Source organism: Eubalaena glacialis, chromosome X (genome assembly GCF_028564815.1).
Source record: "Eubalaena glacialis isolate mEubGla1 chromosome X, mEubGla1.1.hap2.+ XY, whole genome shotgun sequence".
NCBI classification, from domain to species: Eukaryota; Metazoa; Chordata; class Mammalia; order Artiodactyla; family Balaenidae; genus Eubalaena; species Eubalaena glacialis.
In genome coordinates, this window is record NC_083736.1 from 87,020,187 (window position 1) to 87,041,503 (window position 21,317).

The following is a 21,317-nucleotide window of genomic DNA, read 5'->3' on the forward strand; positions in this document are numbered from 1 at the left end:
ATACTGTTTCTGTTTTCCCCTTATCTATCTAAGTATCTATGTATCTACATATCTATGTATCTATCTATCTATTATCTATCTATCTATCAATCTATCTATCTATCTATCTTATCTGTCTACACCCACATCTAAAACTACATACACCCACACAGTTCCAGAACAATAGAACGTGCCACTCTGGTCACACAGGACGAAAGGAGACCAATGAACTTTAAGTGTGAGCCCAAAATAAGGGTTGTTCATGACTGTAGTTTTATTCTTTTGTTTGTACCTGATTTGATGATTATTCCTGTATCGGGTAGAATTCAGTGGATAGAGGAAATGTGTGTGTGTGTGTGTGTGTGTGTGTGTGTGTGTCTTGAGGGTGGGGAAGAATAGGAGAGAGATTTCAGGGCGCACACAGCCCAATATTTTGTTTGTCACAAGGCCTAATGATTAGATTTACCCACTTACTTTATAAGTGATAAATGATTTTATTTCCAGCAGTATATCAAATATCTCCTTGTGCATGTAAAAGAAGTTATAACCACTCCAATCTCAACTACTCTTCACTGAGCCCTCTTGAATGTTAGATACTCCTAGATCATTGTAAATGAACCATGTCTGCTTCTAAATGTTATATGCATCACTTGTGTAATGACCTGAAGAGGACGAATCAATGGCTGACAGCACTGAGAAGCCAATAGGAATAAGGAAAACATGGAGTTTCAGATTGTATTTCTGTTCCTCAGCTTCAGTCTTAGTGCACTATATCTAACGATAAATATCCAGAGCTCTCATCAGAACCCAAAGCACTCAGAAATGAGTTGTTGAACATACTTGTAGGCATATTCTGTAGCCATTTTGATGTCATCATCTTCTTTCTTGCTCCTGAGGGCTTTGAGCTAAGTACTTCCTGAAGTACTTGTTTTAAGTACTATTTTCCCTTGTTTTAAGACTTCCTCCTGCGCCAGTCAACCTCTCCCTGATGCCCTTTTTTACTTTATCCTTATCAAAATCTTTATCTCATTCAGACTGTCAGGATCTGGCTCAGTGACTGCTTAGGGCTCCTCAGTTCCATAGGTTCTGGCATTACTTGAAAATAAGCCTCTGCAAATCCTGTATCTGGGCTGCTAGCAGGTTCATCATCATCGTCACAGCCCAAACAGTGAGACCGGCCCCTCTGTTATCTCTTAAACAGCTGTTGTATGTTCATCCTTGCTCATTTCCTTCAGTACTGAGTTTTCTAATGTGAATTTGTCCGAACTCTATTCATCATGTTAAAAACTTTTCCTGAAGTTTTTCTGCTGCTGCTCCGTTTGACATTTTACATAGACTCTGGCTAAGGGCCACTCATTCTGACTCTTTGGATCAATTCATAAAGCCATGCAACTCTGGGATTTGAAGTTAGATTTCCTTGACCATGTACAAGGGTAATAGTGAAGGTATTCACCATGTGAGAGGCTTTCAGTGATCAAGAACCTGAAGTATGTGCGCTCCCAAGGATAAAAGGCAGCTTTATATTTTCAATGCAGTGAAATGTTGGAGTTGGATATCTTGGAATGGTGACTTTCTGGCCAAACTCTGTAAACTGAGAGAGCCACGTTTAAGCTATAACTTTTTAGATGAAGAGTAAGAACGCTGCAAAGTCAGTTAAATGTATGCATGGCAAAAACACTACTCAATCCACTTCTTTTAGGAATATTCTAGTTCTTTTGCCCAAAAGAAAAGAGTCAGAGGAACTTACGTTTACCAAGGAGACAATGGAGAATGTCAGGGGAGAGCACATTAAATTGTCCTACCTGGGAAATGGTCAGTCCACTTGCTTTACATATGATATAGTAGTGAACCTCAAATTCCAAGTTAGTGATATAAGTATTCTCAGGTACTAGAAATATCTGTTGAACTTTCTACCAGTTATGGGTTTAATATTTCAAATTTTATTTATTTTTGTGTCCCCTTTAAGTTGTTCTAAGAACTGAATAAAAAACTCATGAACATTGAGGTATCTATAGATAAATGATGCAATATCTAGGATTGGCTTTAAATAAGTCAGCAAAAGAAAAAGGGGAGCATAGATGTAACAAGATTGGACAGGAGTTGATAAATGTTGAAGCTTAGTGTTGGATGTGAGGTGGTTCATTGTAATCTTGGTTCTACTTCTATGTATGTTTGAAAATTTCCGTAATAAAAGTTTTAAAAACTTAAGCATTATTCTGCATATAACCAGAGAATCTCCGGCAGCAGCTGAAACAGTATGTTTAACCTTCTGGAGTAAACCTTTCTTAGTTTCAGAGCTACAGACATCCTTCTTAATAAGCAAGAGTGCAAAAGCCTGATAAGAGCACTGAATGGGATTTTCTTCCCTGAAATATCTTGCTTAGGTAAATCATTAGTACATTACTACATGACTAAAATGAAAACAGAGACTGTAAAATAGCATTCATAAAGCTGGCATTTCCAAAACCGGTCTTGAAATTGTTGCTGTAGGTGAGCAGAAAGGGGTCCCTGGCTTATTCCACTCAGTGTGATCCTGGTTATACTTCTGTTTGGTTTTGTTTATAAACATGGAAAGTGGCTGGCTTAGAGTGAAACCCTTACCATACTTGTGGAGGAGTGAGCAGAGGGGATCTGGCTAGAAATACCAGTTATACCTAGGTTAGAATTTTAAGAAAAGAGTTCCCCTGTTGTAGTCCTGCTACCAGAAAAGAATAAGGACCACTAAGGTCTGAAGTCTTTTCTTCAGTATGTTTCAGACCCTGCTGTTTCTCTCTGCTGCTCTTTCAATACTTTCCAGTGGGGGAGGGGGTCTGTCACTACTAGGATTTGATGATACAACATTCTCTTTTGAATAATCTTTGTCCATATCTGAAGCAGTTCTAATTTTTAATAACCCTAAGTGGTGTTGACTGTGACTTTCAAACAGTAGATTGTCCCAGGCATTTCTTTTGTAGCCTTTGGGGCTACTCTAATTAGATTACCAAGAATCTTTCAAAATAGAAGCTCATCTTTAGTCTCCAAACTTGTTGCTTTTTAAGGAACTTGTTTATTCACTTTTTGGTTTCTTTCTGTGATGTTTTAACTACCTAGAACAGTTCCAATGCTAAAATATACCATTGATAAGATTTCATAGATGTGTGAAGATTATTTTGATGGACCACATCTAGAAATAACTCCCTTTGATCTGCATCCTTATAAGATATTTTGTCAACAGTCGGGAGTCTGTTCTTATAGAGTTAACATCAAATGACTTTGATTTGCTCTGTCAGGCCACATAAATCAAAATTTGAATCTTATAACTTAGCTGAAATATCCTTGGAATGCCTCCAGTTTTGTAGTGAACCACCAGGCTAACTTACTCTGTTTTCCACAAATTCAAAAGTTCTTTTTTTTTTTTCCTTTTCTATGTTGTGAAGCAAGCCTGGATGCTACAAATTCAGAGAGGATCATACATTTAGAGGAATTATCCTTTTTAAAAATTGCTTTTAGCCAAATAATAACATACAACTTCACCAGAAGATTTTGATGCTAGGGCGAAAGGAGGACTTGATTGTCTTTCACAGCCTGAATTAGAAAGGGACACAGGATTTATTCTGGGATTTTTACCTTTGCTTCCTTCACCTCCACTAGTGGGAAGAGTTTGGGAAACTACCTCTAACTTTTGTTTTTGCTCTTTTATGATTTATTAAGTTATTATTTACCTACAATACAATTCACTAATTTTAAACGCATAATTTGATGAATTTTGGTAATTGTATGCAAATATGTAACTACCATGATGGTTAGGCTGTAGAACTTTTCCTTCACCCTAAGAAGTTTCCAGGTGTCTTTTTTTTTTCTTTTTTATAGTAATCTTCTATTTATTTATTTATTTATTTATATATTTTATTTTTGGCTGTGTTGGGTCTTCGTTTCTGTGCGAGGGCTTTCTCCAGCTGCGGCAAGCGGGGGCCACTCTTCATCGCGGTGCGCGGGCTTCTTCACTATCGCGGCCTCTCTTGTTGCGGAGCACAGGCTCCAGACGCGCAGGCTCAGTAGTTGTGGCTCACGGGCCTAGTTGGTCCGCGGCATGTGGGATCTTCCCAGATCAGGGCTCGAACCCGTGTCCCCTGCATTAGCAGGCAGATTCTCAACCACTGCGCCACCAGGGAAGCCCCTCCAGGTGTCTTTTTTAACTTCTACATCCAATTCTGCTACATCCTCCCGCACCCCCACCCCAGGTAACTATTGACTTGTTTTCTGTCACAAAATTTTGCCCTCTATAGGATTTCATATAAATGGAATCATATTCTTTCGTGTTTGACGTCTTTCACTTTGTATTGATTTTGAGATTCATCAATGTTGTTTCTACTACTGACATTTCAATTATTTTTTGTTACTGAGTAGTATTCCATGGTATGAATATACCACAATTTGTATATCTATTCACCAGTTGAGGTTCATTTGGGTAACTTCCACTTTTTGGCTATTGTGAATAATGCTGCTATGAACATTCATATTCAGGTTGTTGTGTGGACATAGTTTTCATTTGCCTTGGTAAACACCAAGGAATGGAATTGCTTGGAGTTAGTATGCTTAACTTTATAAGGTGTTGCCATACTATTTTCCATAGTGATTGTAGAATTTTCCATTTCCAGCAGTAACACATGAAAGTTCCAGCTTCTCCACATCTTTGCCGAAAGTTGGTATTTTCAGTCTTTAATTTTAGGCATTCTAGTAAGTGGGTAAATATAATATATCTCATTGGGCTTTTAATTTGCATTTTCAGATGACTAGCGATGTTGGACATCTTTCCATGTGCTCATCAATTACTAATATATTTTCTTTTTTGAAGTACCTGTTTAAATCTTTTGCCTATTTTTAATTAGATTAAAAAAGAAACTAGGTTGTTTGTCCTGGGGGATTTCTCTCAATCTTACCAATTTATTTTGATTATCATTGAGGTAGAATACATTTCCATGTATTTATTGTCATTTGGGTTTCCCTTTTTGTACTGCACATTTATGCCATTTGAACATGGGCATAAATGGAGATTCATCCTTTCCTCATAGATCTGTAGTGATTTAGTACGTATATGGATAGAAAATCTTTGTCTTACATTTGTAAATATTTTCCTAGTTTGTTTTTAACCTCTTATGATGGTATTTTGACAAATATTTTAACAATTTAATAAAAAAGTTTTGAATGTACTCAATTAATTATAATCTCTCCTTAAAAAATATTTGGTAGTAAGTAATTAACTGATCTTCATCTTAGTCCATTTCCCCCATTTTTGGGGGGCTTATTTTTTTATGCGTCTCACTTTATCCTCACTTCTTCTGCTGTGTACACTGTATGCTCTCTCTACACTATCCATCTCCATGTTCACTACTAATTTGCTGTGTTTTCTATTTTATTACTGAATATTCCTCATAGTCTGGGCACTTGCATTCAAATACTCTCTGTTATCTCCATACTTGGGGTCCTTCTTTTTGGAATCTGATTCTACACGAAAGAAATCTTATGATTTGGATGGGAAGTGACTGGTTTTTAGGCAGTACCACCAGGAAAACAGTTTTGCCCTTCATCTAGGTCCTCTCTATCATGATTGCATTGTCATTTCTATAAAACATCCACTTGCCATTTCAAAAATTGTTATATATCAGTCAGTTGCCTGTTGCTGCCGCCCTGGAAATGAGCTTTCCATACGAACCATTTCTGAGCACTAAGTGTGCCACACACAAATGCCTCCCTTTCCCACCCTAAACTATTCTCTCTCTCCGCCCTGCTCTTCCAACATTCACTCCTGGTATTAAAGAAAACCCTTAGAGAAATGCTCTCCATTTTATAATAATGATTTTAGATTTGTTTAATGACTACCTTGGTTCATAATCATCCATATTTATTACTACAGCAAGTAAGCCAACAATGAAACAGTAGTGATGGTTTATGGCAGAAAATATTTGAAATATTGATGAATAATAAGCAAATTATAGTCATCCAGGGAAGCGCCATAGTGTTACACCAGCTTTTTACATTAGATATCGAGCAAGACCTTTGCCTTTTGTAATATTCTTGTCAGAAGATCATGAAGTTTTGGGAAATTATAGCCTCATTAGACCTTCAAGATTTATTTTTTAGTAATAAGTAGACTACCTTGAAGTTAGTTTATGTGGAAAAAAATTCCTTTTAAAACACAGACCAAAAATGGGCAATAAGATCCTTTTTGATAAAACAATAACTGGGATGAAATTAGAGTCAGATTATTTATAAAGGAATCATGTTTGGCTCATTTCTCTAATGGTTAAAGGGCATTTGGATCATTTGGACTCATACTGTAACTTTTCTTCTTTATTAAATTGGAATTATCCATGATTCATGGAAGTAGACATTATCAAGAATACTTTCTTTAGCAAAAACAAAGATATACTTGTAACTATCAAGCACAAGTGGGGACAAATTTTTGGTTTGTTTTTGTGAAGATCTAGTTAAGATAATTTAAAAAAAAAAACAGTCCATGTGTAAATAGGACTAAAACTTGATAAAGCAGAAGAGTCTCAAGAACCTTTTTAGCTTTAGTTGAACTGAAGCCTAACTACATGGTAGTTTGGGTTGAGTGACTGCAATTTTTGAATTTCTGCCAGTTGCGTGGCCAAATTGACTTTTCCTGTCTCCTTCAGATACCCTACTTGCTGTCTCTTGGCTGCTTGGGGCCCATTTGAAAGCCTCAAATGTTCAAATAAGAACACCATGCCTCTGGCCTCTTTACCCAAGCAAAATTTACCTGATCTTCTGCTTCTGGTTTCCTTAGAGACTCCATTAGAGTTTTTGACTAAATGACAGTGGGTAGGAGTGGATTAATCAGATAAATTAGTCCCTGCTACAGTGTTAATGAGCTGGTGGGCTGTCCCATTCAAAGAAGATAATGAATGCCTTGACCAAATTAAAATGTACTCAGATTCATAAAAAGTGTTTCTTCTAATGGTGGAAATTTAAAGCAATGTGGTAGTCTGGTAATGGTATACATTGCTTCCTCAATCATACTACATAGCCCCTGTTATAAGACTGGCTCTTTTCAACTACTTGGTGTCTTTCATTGCTAGTCCTGTCTTTTAGCCCATGAATCCAGCATAATCTTTAATCTTAGCAGGGGAATTTATGGTCTGCTGTACACACGGGAAGCAGTTCCTATTTGTTCTTACTACTGCAAAAAAGTACTTTTATAAGTCTGTATGGATCTAGAGAGGGTCTTAAAGACATGGAAGCGTGGAATCTTGACTGGGTTTGAATATTAATAGCCAACCAAGACACATGTTTTCTAGAAATACTTGAATATTATGCAAAAATATTCTGTTTCTCCTTTTGAGGAAATATAAAACTTTTGAAAAACCTTACTTTACATTTACATGGTGCTTGACAGCATAAAGTGCTTTCATAAGCATTATTTAATTTGAAGTTCAAAACAGACCTGTGAGTTAGACTTGACAGAAACGCTCACTCCCATGTAACAGATAAAAACACTAAAGTGATTTGTTCAAGTTCACCCAGCCCTTTAGTGGCAGAACATATGTCCTCTGTCCATTCGGTGTAATTCAACTTGTAAGTGCCAAGCAGATGCAAGATCTGACAGGTAAGGCGTTCCTCAAGGGAGGATGCTTGATTTCATTTCCTCTCCCTCTCCTACTCCCAAAGGAAGACAGTTCTTGGTAAGAATCCTGACAGAGTTTTTGCCATCATATCTATTAGATGAAAGTCAAAAAAAAAAATTCAACTTGTGACCTGGATATTTTTCTTTCTGATACCATGTATACTGAGATTTGGGAACATAAAAATTATTGCCTGGCCTTGGTCCTTCTTATCCTGGTGTCGATTCTGCATTAGTCTGAGACCTTCACACAGTTACCTGGAAGTGAAGAATTACTATATGAGGTGTTCCTTTATTACACAAATATTTGTTGAAAATCTTCTGTTAGGAAGAAAACAAAGCAAGGTAATGGGGCAGAGAATGGTGTGGGTGGGGATAGGACCTGGGAGTATTTTATATAGGATGGTTTGAGACAACCTCTTGGAAGAGGTGATATTTGACCTGAGCTCTGAATGATGCAGTTTGATGTGTTCATGAAACAGAAGAGCAGTGTGACTGGGGTATAGTGGGCAAGGGGGAGAATGAAAGGATATGAAATCGGAAAAAGAGGCAGTGGACAGATCACACAGGGATGTGTTTCAAGTGCAATAAGTCATCACATGATTTTAAAGAAGGGGTGATTTAGGAGGAAAGTTATATGGAAACTACTTGCCCTCAGCAACCCTTTGTCTTTCAGTGAAAACACCCTTCCAAATCCTTGTGGCGTTAGTTAGGTTGTAGAATGTGGTACCACCAGAAACTTGGCCTATTTGATCCTAGGAATCTACTTCTCCACCACCATCCATACTGGTGAACCTAGTGTAGTTTTCCCTGTGAATGGAACATTTCTCTCTGTAGCCTTCTGGAATGCCTAAGTTCACTATGGTGAATTTTTTTAATCTTAAGATTATTTCCTGAAAGCACAGGGAATCCATAAAATTGGAGGAAGGGAGGGTATACTCAGTGAGGGGTGGGAAAGGTAGGTTAGAAGCTACTTTATTCTTTGGTTCTAGAATTTTAAATGTCAGTGATGCCATATAATTTTGGAGAACACCATAAATATATCTTTGTGAAAGAATTCTATGAACATATGTTTTTTTCTGGGCTATTGGCACAACTGCCTGCATAATGTAATATCAACTCCAAACCATATCGCTCAAAGAGTTTCCATTTAACCTGTACCTTAACTTTAAATTCCAGTAGTTCAGAAGCTCTTTTGCCAAAAGGATGAAAGTGTCTAAATATCACTTAAAAAGGACAAAATGTTTCTTTGACCATCTTGAGATGAAAAGGTAACCTTCTCTACCGTAAAGGCAACATTTCTCCTTTCACATTCTTTAAAGATTTGCTTTGTAATACATGAAACCTTTTTTTCCCCCTATAACCTAATACCTAAGATGTACTGAGATTTCAAACACACACACACAAACACACACACACAAAAGCACACGCACACACACATACTTCTTTCCAATGTGCTTTCAAAGTGCTTTCTTTTGATTCAGGTCATTAGCAATGGCCATGGAAAAAGTCTCTGATAGCTAGAGCGAAATGCAGTAATTTAGAAGAAAAGTTTCCTTTTGGGTTTAACTCTACAGTTTGGTCTAATTTTATTTGACATTTTGGTCCATCATAGTATAAGAGTCTTTTTTTTTTCTTTTCATAGAGTGAAAGAACAGTTTATTTCTTTTAGGCTGCTGCCCTGTTATTTGCTGGTCAAAAGGAAAAAAAGTTTTCTTTTTAATCCTTCTTTTTTCTTAGCCTCTGAGTGGAAGGCATACCAAGATTGGGGAATTGGTAGCAGTAGGAGATTAAGAAATGTCTTTAATTCATAGCAGCTGTGGAGTTACAGTTGTTCAGCCCTCATGATGAGCTAGAGTTATGCTTTTCTCACTTCTTATGTGGGTAAGGAAATCACTCACTGAGTTGCCAGTTTCTACTTCAAGGATATTTTCATTCCGGGGGATGGGATGTATTGGCAAAGAGGGAAGAAGAGAAGGCATACCGCTTATGGAATCAATAACCCTAGCTTCTAGCAGGCTGGAGAAAAACATCTTTGTAGTCAGACCATAGCTATCTATGAAATTAGGAAAAGTGATCAAACATTTCCTGAGTGCTGCTGAATTCTGAGCATGGTACTAGGCATTTTATATATACTATATCATTCTCAGAATGTTTTTGTGAATTAGATATTTCTATCTTCCATTAACTGAGGCTTAACTAATTTGCTATTTGATCATCATACTGCTCTGTGAGTTTCAGACCTTGGATTTTGACATGAGTCTGCTCATGCTATTTTCCACTGCATTATATTTTCTTTTTTAGGGATGGTCAAGAATGCAGCAACCAGCATCTCTGTGTATTCCCTCATTTCTAGTCACAAATGTCTACATTTGATGCTGTATATCTCCCTGAGTGTATCATGCATGACATGTCTTTGAGAACCTTAGTGATGTATCTTTTCTGATGCGTTAACAAGGGTAGGAAGTTTAGGTCACCCTTGTGCATGTTCATATAAACGATCCCTGATCACACATAATAGTAATAATAGTAGCTAATATTAATTGAACCCTTAGCATGCGCCAGGCACTCTGTTAAGAATTTTTGAAATATTATTTAATGCTCACAACCCCAGGAATGAGACATATAATATTGTCATTAGCATTTCAAGAAATGGGGATACAAATAGATTAAGTGGCTTGTTCAAAGTCACAAAGCTGTTAAGTAGCAGAGTCAGAATTTGAAGTTGGATAGGCTGATTCCATAAACTATGCCCTTATTCATGTGCTATACTACTTGTTATATACATGAGGGAGCATGGGAGGAAGAGAGATCAAAGTATAATAGAATATATCAGGCCTCAGTGATTTTTATATGTTGTCTGAGAAGCATACTAATGTTTTTGACTGAATTAGCCAACTATGCTTTCCAATTCAGTGTTATTATTTACAAACTATGCAGAGTAAAGTGTTGTAATCAAATATTCCAAATCTCACATCACCAACGTATCTGCTGAGCCCCTACTATATTATTGATATAAGCCAGAATTTAGATAGAGTTAAAGTAAAGAAGAACCAGCTCAGTCACCACCCTAACAAACTTACCTGGACTCTGCTTTTAGTGCCAGTATGATAAACCTATACCTGCTGATGTTCCAATGAGCATTCTTTTTAAAACCCATACTAACGGGTGTACTGAAAAGAAAGGAATTATTCTAGCATTTTTGAGATAGCACATGATTTACTGAATCTAAAAAAAACATGGTTGGCAGTGGGTGTGTGATCCATAGTCTCATTATATTTTCCAGTGAAGCCTATTGAATCTAGGTGACATATAAGTAGGATATGAATGGTATAACATTCCATTAGGAAGAAGAGAATAAAGTCAACCAAATCACGGCATGGTGAGCTCAGGGAATTGTCTCATATGTCACCTAAACATCGCATTTATAGCTTAACCAGCAATCACTGATGGCACAGATTCCATTCTTGACTACCATCCATATAGAATCAAAAGCTGCCATATACCATTGGAACATTTTTAAATTTCAGACTTAACAATGATACAGTAGAGATAGAAAACAGCATTTGTCAGGTAGTTATCTAGTGATATAGTGGCAGTGTAGTGTAATAGTCAAGTATGAAGACTCTGGAGCCAGGTTGTCCAGATTTGAATTATGGTTCTCTGGCTGTGTGACTTTGGTAAGTTAGTTACCTCTCTATGCATCAATTTCCTCATTTTTAAACTACTATTTACCTCATGAGGTTGTTGTAAAGATTACATGAATTCACCTAAGACATTGAAAACAATGCTTGGCATGTATCAATAGTAAGCATTGTAATTATTATGTTATTTTAATTTAGTAAAATACAGTCTCTCTAAGATTCATCTAAGAAACAAAATGATTGAGCTACTGAACTGTGTAACATTTCTTTTTTCATTTTGAGGGGCTTTGTGGAGCCAGGGGCTTTGTGGGTTTATGAGCTGTGTTTCTTAATTCTTCATATAACACAGAGATGCTCAGAAGCAGTGAAATACTTTTATAGCACTTTGTTGTCATTATCATCACTCTGACCTTAGAAAATACATTTATGTCGACAATTTTTAAAGTTTTGTATTTTCGTGCTTGTCACAATAAGTTGAATTTTGCAGTTATTTGGTATCCTTTTAGAAGACTGTGGTGTTGATTTCCTTTTTAAATTTTACTCTGCCTTTGGAAATAAAAGGGCCTGAATGCATAATATATTTTGGTTATGCTTAGCTGGACACACTGCTTCAATGGCTTCATGAATACTAACATTCATATTCAAAAGGGTTTTTTTCTCCTTGAGTAAGGAAAGTATGACTTTGTTGCAATTAACTGCATTTGGGGATCATTTGATGTTTATCTCCGAGATGAAACCTTTTAATGTTGAGAGCAGAAGGGCTGTTGAATTCGGTGTGAGGGAATAATATCAATAAAACCGGCAAAGAATGACCACATGAAGAGTCAGAAAATTATAATTTGGTAAAGAGGGAACATGTTGCTACTGAGAAACATTCTGGTCAATTAAAAGCATACCAGCCCCTGATTATTTCTCTAATACCTTTTGATTAACTGCTGTACAAAAATGAACTTTATTATTTTCAGCCCAGAGGAACAGATTAGCACTGCAGTTAATGTCTGATTATGCATGTCTGGTTTACTAGCCCTGAGAGGCTGTAATCCAACCTGTGGGCTAGCTGTTCCTTGTCCGGCAAACTGAAAGCACTAGAAGCAACCCACCTAACCCTGAATATTTTGGCTTGGCTGAGTGAATGGATTTTAAGTTTCTACTTCACACACGTGATCAAACCCTAATCAACGTTCTGGGAACACTGTTATATTTAACACTCAACCCGATTTCCCTTGGTTTTGGAGAAGCTGATTATACAATCTATACCTTTTAACTTTTCGTCCTATCAGATTGATGTGTTTTGAAATGTATCTATTTTGCTTAGGTACATAACCACTTAGATTCATTACTAATCAGTTGCCTCCTTGGTAGTGGAGCCATGCCTACAAGTCATCTATGTGCTTTGTTGCAATCAGTTTCTTTACTGAGCAGTAGTAAATAAGAAATATGTCCTCAGCAGTGATTTGCAGGATGAGCTTCAGCTGGTAAAAAGTATTTAGGGAGGCTTGGTTCCATTGCTAGTATTAGCAGTGGATATATTAGGCAGGTTAAAATCCAGATGCCATTATAAGAGCAGAGATAGTTTGACTTTATAAACCATCTACTCTTCTATCATTGCTCTAGTAGTTGTAATGATAGTTGAAATTTACAGCTATTTCTAGTTCACAGAATGTTTTGACTTTTCTTTTTTTAACAGCTTTGTTGAGATATAATTCACACACTATACAATTTAACCTTCTAAAGTTTACAGTTCGATGGTTTTTAATTATATTCACAGAGTTGTGCAACTGTCACCACTATCTACTTCCAGAATATTTACATCACCCCCAAAACAAAGCCTGTACCTCCCAATCTCCCCTCACCATTCCTTGACAAATACTAATTTACTTTTTGTCTCTGTGTATTTGCCTATTCTGGACATTTTATATTAATAGAATCATACAATATGTGGCCTTTTGTGATTGGCTTCTTTCACCTCGCATAATGTTTTCAGGGTTCATTCATATTACAACATGTATCAATACTTTATTCCTTTTTATTACCGAACAATACTCCATTGTTTGGATATACCACAGTTTATCCATTCATTATTTGATGGACATTTGGGTTGTTTTCACTTTTTGGCTATTATGAATAATGCTGCTATGAACATCCGTGTACACATTTTTGTGTAAACCTATGTTTTCACTTTCCTTGGGTATATATCTAGGACTGGAATTGCTGGGTTATATGATAACTATGTTTAAACTTTACTGGAACTGACAGTTTTCCAAATGTTTTCATTTTTCTAATATGATCATTAAAACAACTTGTTTAAGAATATGTGCCAATTAGTTATTATCTTCATTTTTAAAAACATGGTGCCTAAAGTTTGGAGCCATTAGGTTACTTTCTCAAGTTAGGAGAGCTAAGGAACTGTAAATCAAGGTTACTGACCATCCACTGATAAATACCTATATTCTACCTAGAATTTCTTATTTTCCTTAACTAAATTTGTATCTGTTACTATCTAGAATAATGAGTACAGAGCTTAGGGTTCTAAGGTCGGTTTTGCCATTAACAAGTTACTTGGAAATTCCTCCTCTGATAGTATCCAAAATCTCTGCCCTCTGGACTTGATGAGGCTCCTAAAAGGAACATATGTGGGTTTAGATACTAGATCCACTGTTTACTAGACACTTTGGGTACACCTGTTTCCTTGTCTCAACTCTACAAATAACTAGCTGTATGATTTTTCCTAAACTCAAACTCTCTGAGGCTCAGAACCCAGTCTTTCAAAGGTTCCTGTGAGGATTTAAGGAAATAAAGCATGTAACATGTCTAGCATAGTGCTCGACACAAAACGTAGAAAAGTTCAAACTCTATATAATGCTCAGGAAGATATATATATATATATACATGTGTGTGTATATATATATATATATATATATACACACACATGTATATATATATATCTTCACACTTCTCATTTCATCCTCTCCTCCAAATGTGGAGACTGTCTACCATGTCAACACCACACCAAACAGTTTTGGAAATGAAACAAATATTGGAACTTGTGGATTTGACAATTAACAATTCAGAATGTTTTCATTGAAGATGAAATGTTATTCTCTGTAAAAAAGACAAGCCAGCTGGACTACTTATTTGCCAGCTTAACATTTATCTCTGTTCTGTAGCAAGTACTTTACCATCCCTCGGCTATATACTTAGGTCTCCACAATTTGCAGCTTAGAACTAACCACTAAATCAAACCTCTTCAGCATTTAGAAAGGTCTACTCTAAAAAAAAAAGTTTATTTCCTTTGAACAACTAGCAGCTGAGCTAGTTGCACATAGTGATTTTAGTTCAAGTGATTAAATTAGAATCTCCCTTGGGGACACAAGCTGAGACAATATAGCAAGTGTTTTTCAAACATATTAGATTATTTAGCTTATCTTCTACCACATTTTCTAACACTTACTACATTAGGGATGTGTTGATAATGATTCTAGAACAAGTTAAAAGCAAAGAAAAAATTCTACTAATTTATTATTTGATTCCACCTAAACCTCCATCTTATTTATTGCAATGATTTTTTAGTGCTTTTGGGTATATGGATATCCACCTAGAGACATAGTTACTTGTGTTTACAAAAAACTTGAGAACAATTAAAATACAAAGTTATTATAATAAATACAAATAATCTGAATAAGAGCAAGTACAATTTACTGAATGCCTACATTTTCCAGTAAGTATTCCTACTGATACAGATATGTATATATATTTATAGCAATGCATGCATATTTTGAAATAAGTATTTTCTGCTTATACTTTCTATATAATTTGGAAGTTCTGTTACATTACTGCAAAGGCTTCACAGTGGAATCATGAAATATTCAGAATTTGAGACCAAATTTAGACATATTCCCTTTTAAAAAATGAGGTTGTTTGCCTATCTTTATTCTTTAGCTTATTTGCTCATCTCTGAATACCAAAAGTGGAGGCATTTAAATACTTTCACCTTCTATCAGAAATAAACTATTATACCGACTCAAAAAGCAGCTCCTTATTTCCCAAACGGGTAAAATGTTTTATGAAGAAAGGTTATCAAAATGCTTTGTGACAATTCTTTGGTTCTGCTGGATTTATCAGTTTGAAACTAAAATGTGTCATGGAGAGTGTGCTTCTTTTCTCCTTATTCTGATAGGTGTAAAATTTATCAACATAAGACTGCCTGAGGCAGTGGTGATATAGCACCTGCTAGTCACTACATTTTAGTGTAAATCACATTTTTGTCTCCATAACCCTGTGGCCTTGATCACACACACTCTTCAAATGTGGGAAGAATCAAACTCCACAGTTCTCATTAGAGCAAATGATACTTTGTACTAATCCTCAACAAAAGTAGCTTTGAAAATGTCCTTACTCTGTAAGAATCTGGCCCCTTTTCAGTTCTTGTTTCAACTATTCAGAATGAAAATCGTATCATTTATCTTAACATATCTTCAGCTCTATGAAATTCAATAATTCTTCTATGTGTGATATACCATCAAGAATGTTGAAATCTCATTTCAGAATATTTATTACATTAGAATCTAATGCATAAATGAATTAAGTTACAGTTATAATTTAGGCCAATTTTTCAATCTCTCTTAACACTATTAAGTAGAAAAAATATTTTTATACTACTAAATGGCAGAAAAAACCCAATATTTAGAATGAAATCAAATCAATGAAAGAGAATCAGTGCCAAATGAGGGCCATTTTAATATTATCTGATTCTAATTGCACACATCTTCACTTACACTTTGCGTCTGTTTTCCCCAATGTGTTCCCACAGCTTTTACATAACAAACCTGCTACACTTCAGATTTTCTCATTAAATGTGTGACTTGAATCTCTGACTTAGGCAATAGTCCCTGAAGTAAATTACCTGGAGAATTTTTCAGATTAAATATTGGTTTGAGGACTATCTACCATATACATATATAATTTCCTTCCTGAGGACTCAAGTACTAATTCGTTTAAACAAATTATTAGTTAGCTCTTTGCCTGCTCAATAAGAAACTGAATTTCATTCCAAATATGCATTAGATTTTAATTTCTCAATTGTTTTCTTACTTCTAATAAATATTCAATAACTTTTACTTTTTCTTAATGCTTATATGACTCTATTTTTAATCTCAAAGGAACACATTCTCAAATATATCCAATGAATTGCCATTTCTGTTTTGCTTCACCCCCTGAACAAATGAAATGTAATTTCCTCAGATGTCATATGAACTCATGTGTCCTGCTGATATTAATATACAGAGTAATTATGTGCCTGTCCTTGAAGACAAACCATTTATTTCTTAAACAACTAATGCAGATACATTATAATGCAGATTTCAATTATACAGGTAATATAGATAATATGTAATACAGATACAGGGTCAAGAAATGACTTCCAAGATTAGATTTAACATCTTTTATTCTTAATAGATTTAAAATGAGTTGATTTGTGATCATAAATGTTCCTCTTAAAGAAAAAGTTGACCTTGATTTAATGTACAAATAATACTAAAATGCTAATGGGTAGTGTGTTGTAACAGAAAAAAGTGAGACTAAGGAGATCTGGGTGAGTTTAGGCAAATCATTTTACTTTTCTAGATTTTTGTTCCCTAATCTGAAACATCAAAAAGGATGATTAGATGATTAATTTCTTTGGTACTTATAGACATGATATTTTAAGCAAAATAATAAAAGTATAATATGGATATCAGATGGCAAAGCAATTGACTACCTTCGTTATTAGAATTATGACTTTAGTAGCTTGGAATTATCAATTTTAATTTTATGAGGTAGTTAAAGGAAATTAGATATTTTTGTTACTGAAGTTTAAATAAAATTTGCCATAGTTTTTAAATATAGTGATTCTCATTTATTTTCAGTAATTTCTCTAGGATAGAGTTAAAAGTAACAAAAAAATGGTCTCCATACACTTTGCTCTTAAAGGAGATACTATTCTCTCATAAACCTACTTATTTTTTTACTATTTCTCCTTTTTATACATTTCACAAACCTTTCAATTTGAAAAAAATCCAAACCTGCTGAAAAGTTGAAAAGATAGAATAATGAGTACCCATATAATATGTCTCACCTAGATTCACCAATTGTTAACATTTTGCCATATTTGCTTTCTCCTTTTCTTTCTTTAAATAGAGACAGACAGACACACACACAGACACACACACACACACACACACTTGGAACTGTTTCAAAATAAATTGCTGGGGTTTTTCAAGATGGCGGAGGAATAGGAGGATGTGGAGTTCATCTCTCCCCACAAATGCATCAAGAATACATCTACAGATGGAACAATTCTCACAGAGCACCGGCTGAACACTAGCAGAAGACCTTGGACACTGGAAAGGACTGGAAGGATCCCTGCATAACCGGGTAGGATGAAGGAAAGAGGAAGGGAAAAAGAAGAGGAGAGGAAGCGGGATGGGATCTGTGCCCCTGGGTGGGGAGCTGAGGAAGAGAAGAGGTTCCTGTATCCAGGGAAGCCCCCTCACTGAAGGGGAAATCAGTTGGGACAGAAGGGTAACATCTGAGGCTGTTGGAGGAGGGTGAAACAGCCGGTCTGTGGCAGACAGGACAGAGTGTGACCTACACAGATGGTCCGTGCCACACCCCTGTGTGTCCCAGACCGGGATGTGTGTCCACCGGTGTGCACGGGGGCTGGGAGCTGGAATGTGGGTATTGGAGAGCAAACCCGGGGCAAAGACTGCCATTGGCTGCAAGCAGACAGCCTGAAGGGATGGGAGGGAGGTAATCCACAACCAGGAATACTTATGGAGGGGGCCCGGGCTGCCACAGAAGCAAGGCAATGCTGTTGAGTGATGTGCAAGAGGTGGAGCCACCATTGCAGCCTCTCTCTCCCCACTCACTGGCCCCTGCCACCCCAGGTGCTAGGAAAGGGCCCCGCCAAGGCTGGCACACATGCACCTGCTGCTGGGTGCCAGGAACAACCCCTACTGGGGCTGACCTTCTTGTGCCTGTTGCCAGGCACTACGAAAGGCCGCCACCAGGGCCGTGCTAAGAAAGGCTCCTGCTAGGGCTGCATCTCTCACCTGTGGCTGCCAGCTTCCCTGCACACCTTTTCACCAGCGAGACCGGATCTCTCATGGCTGCTGACCCCCACTATGCACCTGTCACCGCCGGGGCTCCTGGGACCCCAGCAGCTGTGCCACCTCTGTGCCCTGTCCTCACTGAGGCAGACCCAAGTGCCCCAGGACAGCCTCAGGAGCAGACCCCTGTGGGTGGCCCACATGCAGAGGTGCGGCTAGAACCACAGCTGAGCCCCAGGGGCAGGGCAACTAAAGAAGAGGAAAAAAATCTTTCCATGCAGCTGCACAAGCTGCAGATTAAATCCCTGTTATCAGCTTGGTAAACCCTGTGTATATGGAATATCTGAATGGACAGCAAGTGTTCCCACAACTGAGACTGGTCTGTAGGGGAAAGTACACGCAAGAGTTGGTCCAGGTCACAGTCTGACCTGCCCCCACAGTGCCCACAGCAGTTCCAGAGACCTACCTAGAGGTATTGGAGGGCCTCTTGGGGAGGCAGAGGTTGGCCATGACTCACGGTGGGGGCAAGGACACTGACAGAGGCCCCAGAAAATATTCTTATTACTATTATTTTTTAATGTTTTGTTTTGTTTTCTTGTTGTTTCATTATTTTTATAAAAAAAATTTATTTAAAAATTTAAAAAATGTTTTAATATATTTTTTATTTTTAAAAGTTTTCTATTTTTACTTTACTTTTCGTTGTTTTGTGTTTTCTCCTTGTTTTGCTGTGTTTTAAAATTTTTTTGACCCACCTCCTAGAGTAATGGGAATAAAAACAAAAATAAACAAAGGGGACCTAATGAAACTTAAAAGCTTTTGCACAGCAAGAGAAACCATAAACAAGATGAAAAGACAACCCTTAGAATGGGAGAAAATATTTGCAAATGAAGCAACTGACAAAGGAGTAATCTCCAATATTTCTAAGCAGCTCATGCTGCTCAAGGTCAAGAAAACAAACAACCCAATAAAAAAATGAGCAGAAGACCTAAATAGACATTTCTCCAAAGAAGACATACAGATGGCCAACAAACTCATGAAAAGATGCTCAACATCACTACTTATTAGAGAAATGCAAATCAAAATTGCAATGAGGTATCACCTCACACCCATCAGAATAGCCCTCATTAAAAAATCTATAAACAATAAATGCTGGAGAGGGTGTGGAGGAAAGGGAACCCTCTTGCACTGTTGGTGGGAATGTAAATGGATATAGCCACTATGGAGAACTGTATGGAGTTTCCTTAAAAAACTAAAAATAGAACTACCATTGACCCAGTAGTCCCACTACTGGGCATATACCCTGAGAAAACCATAATTCAGAAAGATACATGCACCCCAATATTCATTGCAGCACTATTTACAATAGCCTGGACATGGAAGCAACCTAAATGTCCATCAACAGAGGAATGGATAAAGAAGATGTGGTACATATATACAATAGAATATTACTCAACCATATAAAGGAACGAAATTGGGTTATTTGTAGAGACGTGGATGGACCTATAGACTGTCATACAGAGTGAAGTAAGTCAGAAAGAGAAAAACAAATATTGTATACTAATGCATATATGTGGAATCTAAAAAAAATGGTATAGATCTTATTTGCAAGACAGAAATAAAGACACAGACGTAGAGAACAGACGTATGGATGCCAAGGGGGAAGGGGGGGGTCAGGTCAGGTGAATTGGGAGATTGGGATTGACATATATACAATATTGATACTATGTCTAAAATAGGTAACTATTGAAAACCTACTGTATAGCTCAGGGAACTCTACTCAGTGCTGTGTGGTGACCTAAATGGGATGGAAATCCCCAAAAGAGGGGATATATGTATACGTATAGCTGATTGACTTTGCTATACAGTAGCAAGTAACACAACATTGTAAAGCAACTATACTCCAATAACATTTAATTTAAAAAAAACAAAGTAAGTTGCTGATATCATGAAACTTTACCCCTAGTACTTCAGCATCAAGTGTCCCCAAAGCACATGAAGTTTCTCCTGCATAACCACAAAATTATTACAACAACCAAGAAATTTAAATGTGTAAAAAATATTATCTACCATATTTGAATATCCCTAATTATTCTAATAATGGGCTTTATAGTTATTGCTTTTGACTGATTCAATATTCAACCACAACATTAACATTTTAAGGAGTTCAGACCAGTTACTTTGTAAAAAATATACAAACTAGATTTTTCTGATTGTTTCTTCATTGTTAAATTCAGATTAAACATTTTTGGTAAGATTACTACATAGGTGATATTGTATATTTTCATAACATCAGAAAGTAAATAATGACAGCATGGACCCACTATTGATGATGTTGAATTTGACTGATCACTTAGATAATGTCTGCCTCAAAAGGTACTTTTCTCCTCTGTAAAGGTACCTTTCCCTTATGAATTAATAATTAGTATTCTATTGTGTGTGTGTGTGTGTGTGTGTGTGTGCGCGTGTGTGTGTGTGTATCCTACATCTTCTTTATCCCTTCTTCCATTGGTTGGCACTTAGGTTCTTTTTATATCATGGCTATTGTAAATCATGCTGTGGTGAGCATAAGGGTGCATATATCATTCTGAATAAGTGTTTTCATTTACTTTGGATAAATGCCCATACGTGGAATAGCTGGATCATATGGTAGGTCTATTCTTAATTTTTGAGGAATCTCCAGAATATAAAAAACAAAGAAACAAACAAAATAAATGAACAAACCAAAGCAAACAAGAAGAAACACATAGATACAGAGAACAGAGTAGTGGTTACCAGAGCGGAAGGGGCTGGGAGGAGGAGAGCTAAATGGGTAAAGGTGATCAACTGTGTGGTAATGAAAGGAAGCTCAATTTCTGGTGGTGAGCATGCTGTAGTGTATATAGAAGTAGAAATATAATGTACACATGAAACTTATGTAATGTTGTAAGCCAATGCTACCTCAATTAAAAAAAGAAAAGAAAAATGATAATAACAACCACACAGACA

General features: G+C 36.6%; 1 pseudogene; it reads right to left on the reverse strand.

Moving 5' to 3' along the window:
• Positions 1-1,009: 1,009 nt before the first annotated feature.
• LOC133081837 (ubiquitin carboxyl-terminal hydrolase 37-like) lies at positions 1,010-18,390 on the reverse strand (annotated as a pseudogene).
• Positions 18,391-21,317: the final 2,927 nt, after the last annotated feature.